General features: G+C 39.8%; 1 protein-coding gene across 2 annotated transcripts in view; it reads right to left on the bottom strand.

The window, feature by feature from the left end:
• Nucleotides 1–18,098, bottom strand: part of LIFR (LIF receptor subunit alpha) — a 53,684-nt gene extending 35,586 nt beyond the window's left edge. The window contains exon 1 of one of the 2 annotated variants that reach the window (XM_030968302.1): nucleotides 17,943–18,098. The gene's annotated coding sequence lies outside the window, so the exon portion shown is untranslated. Of the gene's footprint in view, nucleotides 1–17,493; nucleotides 17,774–17,942 lie in introns of those variants that run through there. The other variant, XM_030968303.1, reaches the window with a different exon arrangement.
• Between the last annotated feature and the right edge of the window lie 6 nt (nucleotides 18,099–18,104).

Here is an 18,104-nt window from a genome sequence, read left to right as displayed (position 1 = left end):
GAGTTGTCCTCCTACTACAGAAGTTTTAAGAGTAACATCATAGCAGCACATTACAAGAAATCTGAGTCATACCAAGTTCTCCTAACTCAAGCAGTTAGGAGAAATTAACTTTTTTTTAAGTTTTAATTTCAGTTTCAGAGTCAGGCACAGAAGTAAACCTATGTAGTCTCATGCAGAGCATGATGAGAGTTCTGTAAACCACGATCTTTTGTAAGAAAAATAAACTCCCTAGCTCTTATTTTCTTATTCACATTTTATAACTTGCTGAAAAGTTGGCAATTAGAAGCCACATGTCACATAATTAAATGCCATTAGTCAGGAGAAAAGATTCCCATTTATAGCCTTGTTTTAATTAAGAAGTTACAAAATAACTGAAGTACTTTAAAAATAGGAAGTTTACTTTCTTTGGATGAAGGCTGCCTTCCATCAGTTCAAGCCTAACTCAAACAAGGCATGGATGTTTTTCCTTACCCTGAAAGATATGAAAAGCATATTATCCTCTACACAGAGGTACTCTTAGAAGCAGTGATATTTATTTAGTACAAGAGAGCTCAATATTGTCACAAGAAGGTAAAACCTTGACCATGGTTGCCTGGAGTGCAACCAGACCAGTTGTTACTAAATATAATTGTCTTTACACTGCAGGTCTTTGTTTTTAAAAACAGTATGAAGGGTGTTAAGTCCATTGTCTCCACCAGAAAAAGCTACTGGAATTAAACCACTTTTAACAGTTGTCCATCTTAAAAAAATGGCACATCCCATAACAATCTAATTTCCTTGGGCAATATATTCATGTCACTTCACTGGCACTATGATCAGCATTCTAAATGTGCTCCACAACTATCTCTTGGTCCATTTTAAGCACATTACTTTGTCCTATCTTCAGCAGACAAAGAACAGTTTATCCTCTGCCTTGCAGCAACCTCTTACATAGAAGATGACATATCAGATCTCCAATAGCGCCTCCCTTAAAAGCTCCAATTTTTTTCACCATTTCCCAGTCTCAGTTTTCAGACTGCTGATCATTCCTGGAATAAACATTTCTCAGTGAACCAAAGGTGCTGCATCCATAGTTTTGAAACATCTCTGCCCTGAGGCCAGAGCATTATCAAGAACAATGAAGGAACTTTCCTAAGGCAAACCTATGTGTTTACACAGCCCATGACATATTTGCTTTTTCCTACATTCAGACCTTGTTGACTCAATATCAGTGCGTGATCCAGCCTCAGATACTGTACAAAGCTGCCACGCAACTGTTTATTTAATACTTCAGACTCCAATCTCATCCTCAAACGGACTGCAAACCTCCTGACTGAGCATGAGTGTGTTTGCACAGCAAATTCACCTTAAAGTCTTTGCCTGAAAAGTTCTTCCACTTTTGAAATTTTAAAATACGGAAAGAGCCTCCCATAAATCTATGCTGAAAAAATTGTAGGTGCATACAGAAAGTATTCACATGCAAATTCATGCCATATAACAACAGCAGGCATGAATGACAGGCTTCAGTGTAAACTGCCCTTCTTTAAGAGCAGCTACTACAAGCAGATTCCATAATAAGTGTTGGAAGGTACAGCACATGGGAATGCCCTGACTTCTGCCCAGGGCTTTATGTCATGCTACCCTTGTGCCTGCGGTCAGAAAAAAGAAATTCTGAATTTCTTTTTACACAGACAAGGTAGCAGAAAAATAGTTAGATTCAGATTCTTAACCACTAAAGCCAGCAGTTGGTGGCCAATATTTAAAAGAGGTCAACAGTCATCATGGACTTTTAAATGACTTTTAAAGACATTTTGATGCAGTCAGTGCATCTACGCACTGTATCTATCTGTAATGATCAGATAGATCAGAAAGGGAAAAGTACTCCAAGGCAATAATGGGAAAATATGTGAGGACAGCTTTGCTTCAAAACCTTGTCAGCTGTAAAGAAGGTTAAAGGTTCTGTGACAAAGAAATGAGGGCAGCTAAGATATTACCAGCCTCTTTAGACTTAACTTCTTAAAGGGGAAAGCAGAAAATAACTGGTATGTCTCTTTCTGACTGTGTTTGCTATTACTTATTTCTTGGCTTAACTGGCTCTGTGTATCTTTTTTTTTTTTAGCATAGCTGACCAAATGCTCAATTCTCTTAAAAAAAAAAAGTGTTTTCTTAGTAGTAACAGACCAGTTCTCTAAGCACAAAAGTTCTTCAAAGCTGTGTTGTACTTTTGAGTTTTCTGGTCTCTGAATGTATTTCATTGTCAAGTGCTTAGAAACCACTTTGAAAACAAACAAACAAAACAGCTAAAGAAAAAAAAATCAATAATCTTTCCAGCCTGCTTTCTGCCTGCAGCCTGATCTGACAGTCACAAGCCTCCAGATACATTTTTTAAAAATGTCTATGAATTGAGGATTAGTTGCCAGAGTTTTTATATATATAATTCTGCTCCAGAAGCAGATACTTGAAAAGAAATGGTTAAAAAGTCAGCTTATACAAAAGGCTTAGGAAACTAAGTGAAGAAGTCTAGATGAAACCATGAAATCAGTAAAAATATGTGTAGTAAAGGCAAATGAAGAAGTCTCTTCATCAATAAATTTTCTCAAGTTAATATTTTTATTTTGCCTCCACAGCTAAATGTATCATAATAATTTACCACCAAATGGGATATGAAAGCTCTCAAGAAAAATTATTACATAGCATACCACCAAAATATTGTACAGAATGATAAGAGGTTGCATTTCTGGCAATACTAGACAGCCATCATCCCAAATACTATCAGGCAGAAATGCAGGCGATATGTATGTGCCTAGATCAAACTTTCTAGAAGAAAAATTACTCTCCTCAGCAGGTGGAGAAAGATCATTTTACTTGTCTCTGCTGAAGTATATTAATTCAACCTTCAAAGTGAAAGAAAACACACTCACATCCAGGTAATAAGGCATAGATCAAGTTATGCATTCTATTGTTGCCAACTGAAAGCTTCCAAAAAAATTCCCCTATCTGAAAAACCGTGCCAGAAGTACACATTTCTGGGAAACCAAGCAAATGGCCAATACAGCTGACAGTAAAAGCAATGAACACAGAAACAGAAGATGAACTGCCTTTCTTTAGCACAGCTGATCCCACAGGCTTCAGTCTTTGACTTAAAAGCTAGCTGAGTAATAAAAAAAAAAAAAAAGAATTAATAAGATTTATTTGAGGGAGAGGGAGCTTGGCTGTTTTTCAATAGAGTACATTCTTTCACCTCCTTGAAAAAATTTCCAAAGTTCTCTAGTAATCTAGATGCAGGCTTTCCCTCTGTTTTATAACATGGCACTATTCCACTTTATTAAAGATTTGCAGGACATGAATCACTGAAACTTGTTTCTAAACGGAGACTGAGTCCCATTTGGGAATCTGGCTTTCCCCAGTTCTGAGGAATTAATTTATAAAAATCTGCTATTTCTTTTTCTGAAAGCTGATAAAATAATTTAAGTTTCCTATCTGCACCAAATGTCTTCTAATCTGCAGCGGAAGAAAAGAAAACAAAGACAGGGTGTTAATATATTATTCAGTAAATGTGCAGGAGTACACAAGGCCAAACTTACACTCCTATGAGACATTTGTTTTGTTAGGGTCTTTTTCCTGTCAAGCACAAGAAGAAAAATTCCCTTCTCACTGCCTCCTCTAGCTGCCAAACAGCAGCATCACCTCCAAGATACTGCAGTTAATCTTGCAGGCACCCCAGCCTGCCTCTGCAAGGAGAAGTGAGAAGTCAGGAGACAAGCTCAGTGCAAGGATCAACACTTCAGGGCTTCATTTTCAAAGCTCCTGGTCTCAAGCACCACCTACAGACACAAGCACTTTAGCAAGAAATTTTACCAACGGGGTAAAAGCGCACCCCATGTAAGTATGGAGTAAGTATGTCACCTGTCTCAGCTGCTAAGGCCAACTTACAACTGCACCTGCATTCCAGTATTTTTAGTTCTTCCTTTTTTTTTTTCTGATTCCAGGACTGTTAGACACTATGGGAATACAAATAAGCAAGCTGCAGACTGGGAAAGCTGCAGGCTATTTCCAGGTGGCGATTTGCATGAGAAGCATCTTTCCCTGGCAAGGGCATCAGATGACAAATTCATGAAAAAGCGCCACAACCCAAGGATCATTTTACTAAAGCATTTAGCACCTCTTGGAGAGCACAACACATACACAAAAATTTAGACACTCAGGATCTGCCTTTTGAAAGATAGGAAAATATGTAGCAGAAGCAGACATCAAATACTTCATATTTGTACAATGTATACAATTTTGAGATGGATTTGGAAAGTACAGTGGAAGACTCCATGTTACTCATGTAAACCAAAAAAAACCCACCAAACAAGAACAAGACAGAGACCACTGGGAAGAATACCCCTGCTGGGATCGATGAGCTGGAGAGAAAAAAGCACAGTTGATACTGAAGAGGTGGAGCAGTCAGGCAGAGCAGTGGACTGAAAGGGCAATAAAAGCAAAGAAACACTGCAGCAACTGATGATATTTTTCTACCACAATCAAAAGGTAACTTATTAGGTGACTTTTCTTGTTTTTCAAGCAAAATATGCATTTTGGACACTTGGCCTTTTGCTCTCATTGATTTATGCCTGTTTTCAATTAAACTGTAAGCTAACTTAAAAACTCTTAGTCCTACTAGAGTAATTTTTTTCATACATTGTTCAGTGTTCCTAGCATGAGATTTTTCAGAAGAATGAGGACACTTTCAAAGGAAAATTGGGAGTCTCACTCCTGATTTTGGAAGTCCTTGCCATATCAATTAGTCATCAAGTACATGTTTAAATACAAGCACACCAATGACTACTAGGAGCACAGCACTGCTCTCCAGATGGTAACAACAAAAAACAAACTCTTCTGTGAAACACAGTGAACCCAAATAATACCAAAAATAGACTAAATATGTTTTGGGATATTTGCAAGCCTGTTAATGATTTATTGTTGTTACATATTAGGACAATAGTATTCTAGATTGCCCCTAGGCCTTATTAGACATCAGAAAAGGCATGCTAGAAAGGTCTGGACTGCAGAACAGTAAAGGTTGACTTCACTCTGCAGCCATTTCCTCAGCAGGGTTTCTCCATCCAGATGCTGAGCTTCACCAAGTTTGTAAGGACACAGTATGCTGAGATCTCACCTCCTTGTTCTGACTGAACTGAACTTGAGCAGTGTGTTCAAAGGTTACTGCAAGGCTGAGGGGACAACACATTATCAGATAAGCCCAGCTTCCTTAGGAAGTCAGCTCAAATTAACAAGCACAGATTCTCCTGCCATAGAGGTGCAGATGGAAAACACCTAATCATCTGAACAAAGAACAAAGCAAAGGGGTGAAGGTTAAGGGATGCTACTGGCCAAAAGAGAATTTTTGATCTTCTAGGTTATTGTGCTGTGTAGAAGAAGGAAACAGCTCAGAGTCACTTACACACTTGCGTTTTAACCCATTCAAAAATTTTCTTGATACTTACTACAACTGGCAAATTAATATTATATGGAGACGAAGGATGTACTTTAATAAATCTGATTCAGCTACACACATTTCCTGATATGCTTGAATTTGGTGACCTCATGATCAACACACTTCCTTGAATTCTTGTGCTTTGCAACACAGCATGGAACAAGCACAGTGAGCAAATGCACACAAGTCTGATTACTAAAAAATACCTCTTATCATGACTCCAGTGGCTATCCACTATGCCTTTTCAATACTTAATACAGGTGCGAAGCATAGAAAAAAATGCACCCACCTTTTTTTTTCAGTACATAAACCAAGAATCCAATGAAAACATACAGAGAAGTTTCTACTTCTCCAGTGCTGCTCCAGTTGCATTTTACTGACATGTAACTGGAAGAAAACATAATCTAATTATTTCAAAGCACATTTCAGTTTTGGAGGATACTGTTAGCCACTGTGTAGTTCTCAAAACAGCATGTCTTCAGAAGAAAATGTCAACTGCACACATTGTCAGCTACACTTTACTCAATGTCAGGTTCAAGGCCCAGACCACATCACTCAGTCTTTACAAAGACTGCAGAATAAAATTGCTGTTCCTTAGAAGAGTCATGTTATCTGCCTAATACTGTCCCTGCCGGTTCTCTTCAGCTCATACACCCTTGTGAATTCACAAACATTTAAGAAGTCGACCTTATTAATGAGAGTTTATTTTCCTTTATCTGGAAATGTCCAAAAACTTTGAACTATATGACCTTTAATCTTCTTTCCATCACAGGAAAAGCCTAATTAATTTTATAAGAGAACACCGATAATTACTGAAGCAATTCCAAGTGTGCTTTTTTAAAAAACCGGCAATGACCCAAGGGTTGGAATCCTTCATTGTTTACAATAAAACCTGTGGTATTCAAATTATTTTTTAAGGTACAATGAACCAAATCCAAAGAAAAAAAGTCTCTCTTCACAAAGAGCACATAAATAGATCAAATGCTGAAATGCAGCTTTTGCATTAAATAATATATTGAGAATAAAGAACAACAGTTATGCAATATCCTTTTAGAGTGAATGTAAGGAATGAGAATCACTTACGAGAAATAAATTGATTTTTTTTACTAATCAAGGAAATGGGCAATTCCTGAAACTACAGATCTATATTTTCTGACAAATTCCTGTTGTACTAATCTTTATTGAGACTAAAAGCTCTCAAGACCGGTTGTAGTTCCTCTCTTAATAAGTATCTGACAGATCACATGAAGACATACTGCAGCATATTATCATGTATGACAACCCTTCCATTGGGGTGGGCAAACACTTTCCTCTCTGCCCTGCACACAAATGGGCCCTCAATGCTGCCATTCCCCTTCCAATCTTGACAAAGGAGAAAGGTCTACAACGCAGCAGGACATTATCAGAACAAGTCAGTCCATGTGTAATTACATTGCACTTGTATTTCCTTCATTTATTTCCTTCAAATGCTGTTTTAATTGTACTTTGTTACCCTTGGACTCTTTTACTTACACATATATATATGCATGTTCCTCCCTTCAAGGTGGCAAAGTGCGAGAATTAAGTACTCAGCAAATATTGACTTCTAGTTAATATACAGGAGACGGTCTCTTTCCTAATTAAATCTCATAGACACAGGCTATAAGAAATTCGTGTTAACCACACAGTTCATGCACGTACATGGGCTCACTCTCATGCCTACTTATGGTAACAGTACTCCCTCATTCTCTTGCTGCTCACAGCTTCCACTGGAGCCAGAGATCCAAAAGACACGCAGGCACACTAATCCAGCTTTCTGAGGGCAATACTACTCCTCCTTTTCTGCTCTGCTCCTCTAACACAGGTCCCTGCAAAGGGTTCACAGTCCACTTGCAGATCTTGTAGCACCTCAGCAACCCACTGCCTCAAAACAGACTCTTTCATGTTATCCTTTCTACCCATCTAACAGACTTTGATGCTGCCAAGAAACATACAGCTCACGTCAGTTTTAGTGCGCTCCTTACTCCCTCTACAATGCAGCACTTCCTTAAATGTATTGCCCTAACTAAAACAAACCACTTATTGCAACGCAACAGGCACAAGATGTAGTTGTTTTACAAGTAAATTAACACCCAGCTTTCTGTTTCCAATAATTCAGACTGATCATCAGACTGAGTTTAGGCAGCACATGGTCTAAAAAGAAAACGTGAAGGAAAGTTCAAATTTTGTTTTCAATTTTTGCTAGATGACTGTAAATAGAATTCAAATATAGACTGAAATCTCTCAGTCCACAAAAAAGGATGCTGAAAATTCCAAAGTTTTTCAGAATAATATAAATGAGAAGTTTATATTTTGTCTGTTGGATGGGGTTTTCTATCTTAGAAAGCTTATTTTCCTTGATGTAAAAAAACCTAGCAGCTGTTTAGGTGTTTCATTGAGTGTCTCAGAATAGAAAATATGGCTATAAAAGTACTTTTCAGGGATGTTGTCCTGGTTTCAACAGGGATAAATAGTAAAGGCAACTCTGCACCATTAAAATAATGCTCAGAAGAAGAAACAAAGCAATGAAGATATGAACGTTTTAAAATAATACACATGATGGCTAGGATCCATGGTTTTCACTGCTGTAAAATAAAACAATGCTTTTCTGCAGTTTCTTTTAGAAGTTAAGAAAATTGAGTCCCTGCAAATAACTCACCAGCAAGTGCTGAGACAGCAGCATCTGCAAGGGTAGTGATGCTACACCTCATTTAAAATTGAAAGCAGCTCATACAAGATTGAGACTGCTACTAATAGGACACAGAGTGAGTCAGTTCCACAAGTCTCTTCTGACATGATTCATTGTTAGAATAAGAGAATTAACCAATTTTTTAAGACCACGTCTCACATCTTCACATCCCTTTCACATGACCATTGTTATAGCATCTGCAGCTTGCATCTGCCTCTTCTCCTTCAATCCTCCCTTGAAAGTGAGACTCACCTCCTGGAAGCTCTCTTTTGTTTTTCTCTTCTGAAGGGTGACTATAAAAAAGGGCTGAGGAGAGGAAAAAACACCTTGGATTTTACACACACAAGTCATTCCAACTTTTCTATCTATGCTTAACAGGGTTCTTCCTTCCTGCTATTATTAGTAAATCTCGCAGTTTACTTCTCTCAGCATTGAGCTGGCAGATAAAGCACAAAAGAAGAAGAATTTCTTACTTCTTAGCTTCTGACACCAATAAATTCTGTATATCTACACAGTAGAATGGAAAAACCTCTTCCTGTGGAAGGTTGTTCATCACATTTTTCATGCATTGTTGCTGATATGTTTAACTTTTTTGTTTCACAAGTCAGCAATGAAGCAGCTATTGTTTCCAAAGTGCTGAGCAAGTCTGACTGTGGGAGCAAGAGACGTGCGACAATTCTCAATGGTCTCTCTGGTGGCTGCAGACTGAGATGGCCAGACATAGGGAAGAAAAGGCCGGGGAAAGGGGAACCTGAAGAGCTGGAGAACTAAAATCCAGGTGTAGTTATATGAATCAGAAGTTCTGTTTCAGTTTATTTTTAATTTCTATTCCAGTATTCTATTCCTTAGGAAAATTTCTGCTCTTCATGAATCTAGTCAGGTCTATCCAGACACATAGCCCATGATGCACAAGGCCAAGCATATCCTTACAAGTTCACCTGTCAAAATCCACAGACTGGCAGATAATTTAATTTTACAGTATGAAACACCAACACATAATTTTTTATTCCTTGTGTGAAATATTATTCTACAAAAGCTCGTGCCAATCTTATCACGAAGCAAGTCATTAGAACTCACAAAGCATTATACAAATAACACCACCTTAAACATCTTTGGAGAGTACTCTGCTTTTCTCATTTCTGCAATTTCCCATACTAAAGAACTATTCACAGAATCTGCACACGGACTATAAATGCAAAACATATTTAGATGCCAACATATATGCCTCATAGATATAAGTATTTTACTTTAGAATATTATATACAGAAAAGATTTGTAAACCATAGTAGAGGAGTTTAAAAAGATCAGATACCTATGTAGGTATTAGAAATGCAAGTGACAAATTTCTTATTTCGTCCAAATAAGAAAATTTTAAAAACTAAAATCAAACCAAGTGACTATCATTAAGTACGGCAAAAACTAATAGTCATTGCTTGAAAAGAAGAGATTGAGTGGAGGCAATTTTTACCAATACTTGTTAAATTCTTAAAGTGATCAGCTCATCAAAAAGCCGGGTTTAGATTGCAGCATCTTATTCATGTTAGTTCTCAGGCCTCATGAAAAAAGCTGCTAAATGCTATCAGAGGTCACCTATGTCCTCTGATGAGAGGTATTTGACAGCCAAGGAGTGATGCTCGTGACTGACTCACAGCAGATTTATGCAAGATAATAAGCCTCAGTAACCACATATATACACATATTGCTCTGGAATTTCAGAAACATAAGTATATGACTAATTCTAACTTATGAATGAAGGTATGCACAAACTCACATTTGCACTGTTGGCAGGAGCCCAACTGCAGGAGCTCTTGCCTTACTCTTCAGTACAGGATAGCTGAATGCTGAACTGTGCAGTCACATGAAGCATCTGAAGCTGAAAGACTCACACAAACCATTGCTAGGAACACCACACTTGCGCATCACTCATAAAATATGTGAAATTATAAGTATACGTTATGTGTTTGAGTGTGTGAAGAGGAAAATCAACATTATTTTGCTGAAAGCCTGTTAGTGACCTAATTCTACAGCAGCTATTGTAATGCTGAGTACTTGCTCCCATTTCTGTCTGCAGTAATCACTGCCCAAATTTCAACCCAGAGCTACCTACTGATTAGCAAGTATGCATACACCAGGGGAAAAGGATAGCAGACAAGAATCTAATGTTTTCAAGGATGCATTCTTTGCATGTTAACACCAGCTGCACCACTTACTAGTTGAAATATGAGGAAGGAACTGGAAAACGTTCAGTTTTCAAAGTATCAGTTATCACAGCTCAAGCAAATAAATACATAAAAGATATTGAAAATAAAAATCCTAACAACTTTTTCTGTATGGATCAAGCCACCTTACAAAAGCCGTTGATCCAAGAACACAAGAGAAAAACTAGCCATTCATTAGCAGTGGAAATGGTTTCATCCAGTACAAAGTTGATTTATACTCAGGATCAAATTATTACTTTGAACAGTTTGGGTCTGTTGTTGCAAAGGCTAACACAATGTAACTATTTAGTTCAGAGATTACTTGGTCACAGTCCTCAACTACCTACACAGAGGAAGGATTTAATCTTAGCCCACTGTATAAGACACGAGAGGAAATGCCATGTAGTAGACCTCCGCTGAAAAGCGAACATTGTGAAAATCAAAACTAATTAAGTATTGGCAAAGGTTCTCACGGGAGGAGTGAACTGGTTGAAATCAAAATACGATTGGATGTATTAATTACTAAGAAATTCTAAATATGGGTTCAATGCAAGTCTTACTATATTAAAGCCTTTAGTTCACATTACTCCGTCAGACTAGATTAGCCCAAATCATGCACAGATCTCACTTTAGAAAGGATTTTAATGGTGAAGGAAGACAATATGAAAGGTACAAAATACACTTTGAGGTAAGACTTACAATAAAAGGGTCACACAACATCTTGCTCAATTTACATCCAGAGTGACCCTGTCTTATGAAAAATGTGGCAACATTTGGTCTAAAATTTCCCATCATCTTGAAAAACAAATCACCAATCACCTTTAATTTGGAGAAGGCTGTTCTATATTGGGAATTGTGACAATGCTGCTCTAGCAGATGAAATATGAGTTACGTGCCTTGAGACCTGTGCACTAAAGGCTTCCCACAGCCATGACCTTTGGAAATGTGTGGAGCAGGGGGAAGGAGGGGAAAAGGAAGAGGAACAGGTAGAATCTAGGGAACAGATGTTATTATCCTCACAAGTAGATGAAGCCCTGGAGGAGTTTGACATTTAAGTTCACCTCACACACAGTACTTCTATTCTTGTTGCACGTAACTCAAGACAACACGTAAGTTTACAACAAAAATAAATGTTTTTCTTTTTTTTTTTTTTTTTCTCACCTCCTCTCTTTTTTCTGCCTAGGATTAAACATTAGAAGCTTATCTCCTTGGTTTTAGCTCCAGAGTAACTGTAAAAACCTCAGAGGTCACACGTCTCTTGCTGCAAGTGCTGAACTTGATCCAAAACATGAATTATTGTGAAAATTAGTTATAATTGGAATACTTATAACTTACATTCACCCTCTGGACTTCAGAATCTGCAGAAGCTCCACCTATAATACTGACCATTTTAATTTTCTTCTGAAGTTCATTTGATTTAGGAAGCATTTTTGCCCTGCAGTAATATTAAAACCAATTATTCGAGAAGGATATTTTGAAGCTCTGTCCTGACTGTTTCTACACTTAAGAAAGGCCATTAGAGCACCCAGTTCAAGAAGGACAAAACCATGATCTGCCATACAAACATAGTTACATCACATGATGAGCACCACTGCTGTCTTGGCACAAGAACTTCTGGATGACTGTGCTAAATCCTGCTTGGAAAGGAGAAGGGCTGCCAGGCTAAGGCAGATACCACCCAATAATCCCAAAAGGCAACTGCCCAGACCTGCCCCATGCTGAGCAGAGTCAAGACTCTTCTTTCACTTCTCCAAATTTCTCTTTCCTATGGATTCTCCAAGGTATGTGGGATGTGCAACTCTCAAACATGCATGTAGTTTGAAATGCAGCCAATAAAGGAGAAGAAAATATGAATATCAGATATTCTCAGACCACCCTGATGGACTGCAGTGTGGAGGTGCCTTCATCCACAGCCTAAATGCTGCAGAGGGGCTCACCTTCACACTGTTTGAGACCACCCTGAGTCTGGACTAGACAACTTTGCAGCAAGTGGCCTAGATCACCATCTGGCTCCAAAGCAGCTTTTCCTGTTCTTCTGTGTTCAAAGTGTTTGAAATTAAGAAATAGCAATTTTTTAAAGCTTTAGGCTGAAACATGTGTCATGCCACAGGGCACAATGTGGAGGGCATTCAAGGGCATCAAGCCAGCTGGGAGAGAGCTGGCTTGCTCTGCTCACCACCCTAGCCAACCTTGCCATAGGCCATACCCCCACCATCCAGAAAAAATGCTCAACTGTGCCTGAGTTACATACAGTCAACTGAGCCTGCATTTCTTCTTGGAGGGAAGTAACTGATTTATTCAGGGAGCAAAAATAGCTTAAGTGGATGGCTGAGGCCCAGAAGTAAAACATGGACCATTTCTGAGCCAGATTGACAGCGTAAACCACCCTCAACCACCCCTGTTGCTTGTACTTTCATTATACCTTTAAGCGACTTGTGCAATAATGACAAAATTATGCAAGCACAAGAAGCATTCCAGCATACTTTTCAGACAGTGTTTATCACCTAAAGAAAACACTCAAATACATCGCTTTATTTAAATCTCATGATTATGCACTACAAATTACCAGGCAACCTTGATATGAAACTATCAAGGTTCAGTCAATATTATAAAAGTGTTATCAGTGCAGCTGTAGGTACAAAGTAAGCACAAATGCACCTCTATTTTTGGAATATACGTCTATTCCATAATAAAGTACGGAACTTTGACTCTTGATCAAAATGCAGTAAGCTACACTGGCAGAGAACACTAGCATAACATTACTTATCAATATAGAACCATTCCCCTCGAAAAGAAAAAAAAGAAAAGAAAAGAAAAGAAAAGAAAAGAAAAGAAAAGAAAAGAAAAGAAAAGAAAAGAAAAGAAAAGAAAAGAAAAGAAAAGAAAAGAAAAGAAAAGAAAAGAAAAGAAAAGAAAAGAAAAGAAAAGAAAAGAAAAGAAAAGAAAAGAAAAGAAAAGAAAAGAAAAGAAAAGAAAAGAAAAGAAGAAAAGAAAAGAAAAGAGAAAATATCTCCGCCAAGAATGAAGGGAAAAAACCCCACAATAATTTCCTAACCAATGATACTGTATCACTGAAACTAGCTGACTGGGGAGAGATTGCTGCAACATAAAATCAACCTCAAGAAAGCACGTCTTTATCTACTTAAGCAAATTTCAGGAGACTGAGGCTGGCTGAAAGGCTGTGCTTTTGGTTTTGCAGGAAACTGCCCCTGAATTGCTGGGTACAGGGATGAGAAAGGAGACTGCAACCTGACAACACATGGCCCAATAGAGGGGGGAGGTGATGCTAAAACCAACCTGCCAACACAGCAGTCCATCCTCTGCTCTGGGCTGTGCTGAGGGTCTGATTTTTGGCAGGGTAGGAAGCGAGGCAGAAGGAGCAGGGAATTGCCACAGTGCTGTCCTTGTTTCCATGACATGTGCTTTTATAACTTGTGCTCCCTGAGGTAAAAGGCACAATTTGGACTCAACAGCTGACAACTCAGCAGTTCCCTGCCTGTGGGATAAGGGAAAGCTGGTTCTGCTGTAGCAACAGTTGACCTCACTCCAGTGCCAGCTCCAGACAGTGCACAGAAAGGAGGGGGTGCATATGCCCTTCAAAACCTTACACCCTGACCAACATTCATACCAATGGCTTAGGAGCTATTTTTAGCCTAAGCACTTTCTGCTTACAGTGAAACCTGCTACTAGGAATGATTCCAAGAGACAGCAGCAGGGAAAGGCAGCAAAGTGGCAAAAGGCCCTGTTGAGCTTCTGGTGCTTGCAGGAGTTCAAGGACCTTACCGACACACAGCAGCAGGGCTCCCACAGTCTCTAAATGTAGGGACTGCAAATTTTCCAGAGGAAGGAGGATAGCAGTGAGCAGCAAATAAATGATAAAATGTATGAAAAACAGTCCCCAAATACATTTCCCAGGGAGAGATAAGAACTTCCAAAGATTGTTCATTCTAATTAAAATCTGTTAGTTTGTAAGTCAGTTCAAAAGGAAGGCAAAGAACACCGGGGACTTCTGTGTTTTCTAGTGATAGATACCCAAGCTGCCCCTCAATCCATCAAAATACAGGTAAGAAAATAGGTCTGTTCATCAAGGAATTTATATGGCCCTCGTCATTGCCACGCTAATGACTCTTGAAGAAATCCATAGGATTCTGGAAGATCATGCCTGAAGACATTTAAGCACGTATAAAACCCAAATTTTGATGCTTCAACCTAATAGAGACATGTTTGAAAATCCCACTTAGCTGCAGGTCAATATTAAAGAGAAAAAGATAAAAAAAGGAGAGGTGATGATAAACTTTGAAGGCGTCAGCATGCACAGTCTCATCTTTGAGAGGGCCATACCGCTTGCCTGATGCTTAAACACTCAAGATTCACAAAGCAACTACTCTCTGCTTGTACCTGCTGATAAAATGAGCACAGAACCAAAGAATCAGGTTCCAAAGAAAAAAGCTATTGCTTTTGTTTAAAGATATAGGAGAAGAAAACAGCAGGAATGTTCCCTTTTCTGAGGCAACCCAAGTCGCTGCAGCACTTGCAGGGTATCAGAAACACCTCAGGCTACGCAAAGTGACAGATGAGTCAGGATGAAGACTCCTCCAGCCCTTCTGTCGATTCTGAACCCTAAGCAACCACTGACTCAGTGCTACACTCATGTCCTTGTGAGACAACACTCACTGGAAGTACAGGATCATGGACTCCAGGTCTTGGTCCCAAAAATTATTGTCATCTTTTACATTAAACTGTTTATGGAACAAAATGTATCAACCAGCTTTGGAACATAGAGCACTTCTCAAGTCTTATCTAGAAGCAATTTATTTTTTCTTTTTTTTTTTAGACAAATTTGATGCCTACCAGTCAAGAATAATCATAACTAAATCTCAGGGGCAAAAGAAAAACATAATCCATCTGCATCAGCCTTGGGATATATGGCATTCTGCAAGATAGAGTCAGTATTTACAAACATCTAGGTTGTTTAAATACATCTTTAAATATATCTTTTCATAAAGCACATAATTTGCTGTCAGATACTCATTGGATTAAGCAATCCATACTCTAAAAGAGCTGTTTCTAATACATTTAGAGATTCTGTTCTAGCACTGGGTGTTAATGGGTACATATGGATGTCAATAAATTCAGGTATTTTTTAAATATTTTCTAACACCCTCGTCTGCATGATGCTGAAATAGATGTGACCTTATAGCCAGAGACTGTTACTCAACAAGTGCTTGAAATTAAAGTCCTATGAATACCTGCTAGAGTAGCAGCAGCAGCTTTGCCACCTGTGAAAAAGTCTTCCTCGCTTTGAGGTGAGCATCTGCACCCATATGGCTGTTCCCATGTATTCCTGATTTGCCTTCGGCAAGTCTGCGAGAATGCCCTCACCTAAAGGTTAAGTCTCTCCCTTTTCTCAGCACACCTGTAAAGGGATTCTGCACAATCTAATTCACAGATAATGCTTGCCACTGGCTGCTCTAGGTGACTAAAGTGGTGTGTTTGGAGAGTGCACAATGGAAACTGTTATCACTCAGTAATGCTGATAAAACTTTGAATAGGTGAAACAGAGATAAGATGAAAGGATGCAAATACTTAGTAAACAGAAAGCAAACAAAATTGGGTAATCTACTGACTCCCTAAAAGTTATATTCCAAACCAGCTCCAACTTAATGATTTGTAAGCTTTCCTTTTGTGACTTTCTGCAATTTTTCCAGGGTAGATCACAGCCCTGCAGTCTACTGAGACTAGTCTGTCTTTTTTTAGACCTCTCCAAAGTAACCTGCAGATCCATCTCCAGCTAATGGCCAGCAACTCATGCTGACAAATAATAACCAAGTGCAGATATGGTGCTTGCTACTCAATCTGTGGATACACTTGTGGCATTTGCTCCTGTCTCTTGCACATCCAGTCCTTTTCCTCATCAAAGATAATTTTTGTTTTGATCTTGATTCAAATTGTGGCCAAATCCAGGAGACTTTTAGGTCTATTCTCACCTTTATGTACAGAAATCAAAGCTTATCTTTATCACCAAAATCATGCAGCATTAAATGGTTGATGAGCTAAGGACAAGCACAGACTTTCTGCAGATGAAGGCATTCATGCATTCTTCCCTACAGGATGTGCAAAGCTTTATATATAGAGCACGTGGGCACTGATGGATCTACACCAAAAAAACATACTGTCCCAGCTGGCAATGCCACATGCTGATTTGAGAGGGAACATGGCATGACATAGAGTTCAATCTTTCTCACAGTTACTAAACCTACTTAGTCTTATTAGCAGTCTGGGTTCATGCTGTGGGGTTGAAATAAGGGTTTAGGAAGAATTTAAGTATTTCTTCTACAGCAGGGAGAAAAGGCAGAATGGACCTCCAGGTGAGATATCAAAGGCAAGTTACACAGTCTTACTTAGGTAACAAGCTAAGTTTCAAATACAGCAGAAATCAACCCAATTCCCAAGCTTTACTGAAGGAACTTCGACAGGACATGGCCTTGATAATAGAACATAAATATTTGACTATTTTTGCAATGGTAATTTAAAGTGTGGAAGTCTGTCGAAAAGAATCAGAACAACAATTCCTACACAGCAGCTCACTATCCCACTCTCCTCAGTATTAGGGATTATAATACCTATCCAGATTTTCACTGCCATTCATAGCAAACTTCCCAGGCATTCACCACCAATGACAACTGAAAAACCATATAACCAATTCCTACCGAAGTAACACACAGCATGCCAGCACAACATAGCCAATTCAAATTTACAGGCTGAATCTTACAAGGGAATAACGTTCTTTACAAAACTGCCTCAAAGGCTTTCACAGATCATTTTCAAATACGGTATCTAGACACATTAGAAATTCAATCAGTCAAAACAGACACAGCTGCCGCTGTGTCAGAGTCCCTGTACAGCCAGTGTGCAGAGAGGCGCCCAGAATGTCTGGATGCTCCCCAGAGAGAGAAGGGGTTTTGGAGTCCCCTCCTAAGGTCCATTTTTCAAAAGGGTGCTACTTATTATAAAATAAAATGAAATAAAATGAAATGAAATGAAAAAATAAAATAAAATAAAATAAAATAAAATAAAATAAAATAAAATAAAATAAAACCAAAATAAAATAAGGCATGAATAGTATTTACCCGCTGCTCAGTCCTGGAGCCAGCCAACCTGCCGGCCAGCAGAATGAGCTGTTGACAAAACACAGCCTCTATTTAAGTCGCAGGCTCCGGCAGCGGCAGAGGAGCCGCCGGTCTCCCCCCGCGCCCCCGAGGGAGGCTGCCGCGCTCTGCGCCCGCACCGACTCCGAGCCCCGCCGCGGCCCCGGCGCCGCCACCTGTCCCCAGCCCCGGCCGAGCCCCGAGCCGCACGACACCAGGCAGGCAGCCGGGGGGCTCTCCGAAAATCCCCGCCGCCGCGCTGGGTCCCGGTGGGGCTGCCAACCCCCCCTCCGCCCCTCCCGGCCGGCACCTCCCCGGGGCGGGCAGAGCGAGGGAGGGATGGAGGGAACATCCATCATCGCGCCCCTCGGGCCGCCCCCTCCCAGGTGCGAGCGGCCGGGAGCGGGCGCCCGGCGCGGCCCCACACTCACCCGGCGCCGCCCGGCCGTGCCCTGAGGGGGCCGCATGCCGCGGGTGCGCGGGCGGTGCGCGGCGCGGCCCAGCTCCGGCGGCAGCAGTGCGCAGCGCCGACAGGAAGGAGGGATGGAGCCGCGGAGGGAGGGAGGGAAGGAGGGAAAGAGAGGGAGGGAGGG

This window comes from Camarhynchus parvulus, chromosome Z (assembly GCF_901933205.1).
Source record: "Camarhynchus parvulus chromosome Z, STF_HiC, whole genome shotgun sequence".
NCBI classification, from domain to species: domain Eukaryota; kingdom Metazoa; phylum Chordata; class Aves; order Passeriformes; family Thraupidae; genus Camarhynchus; species Camarhynchus parvulus.
Note: the sequence above shows the minus strand (reverse complement) of the source record. Positions and strands in the feature narration are given on the sequence as shown.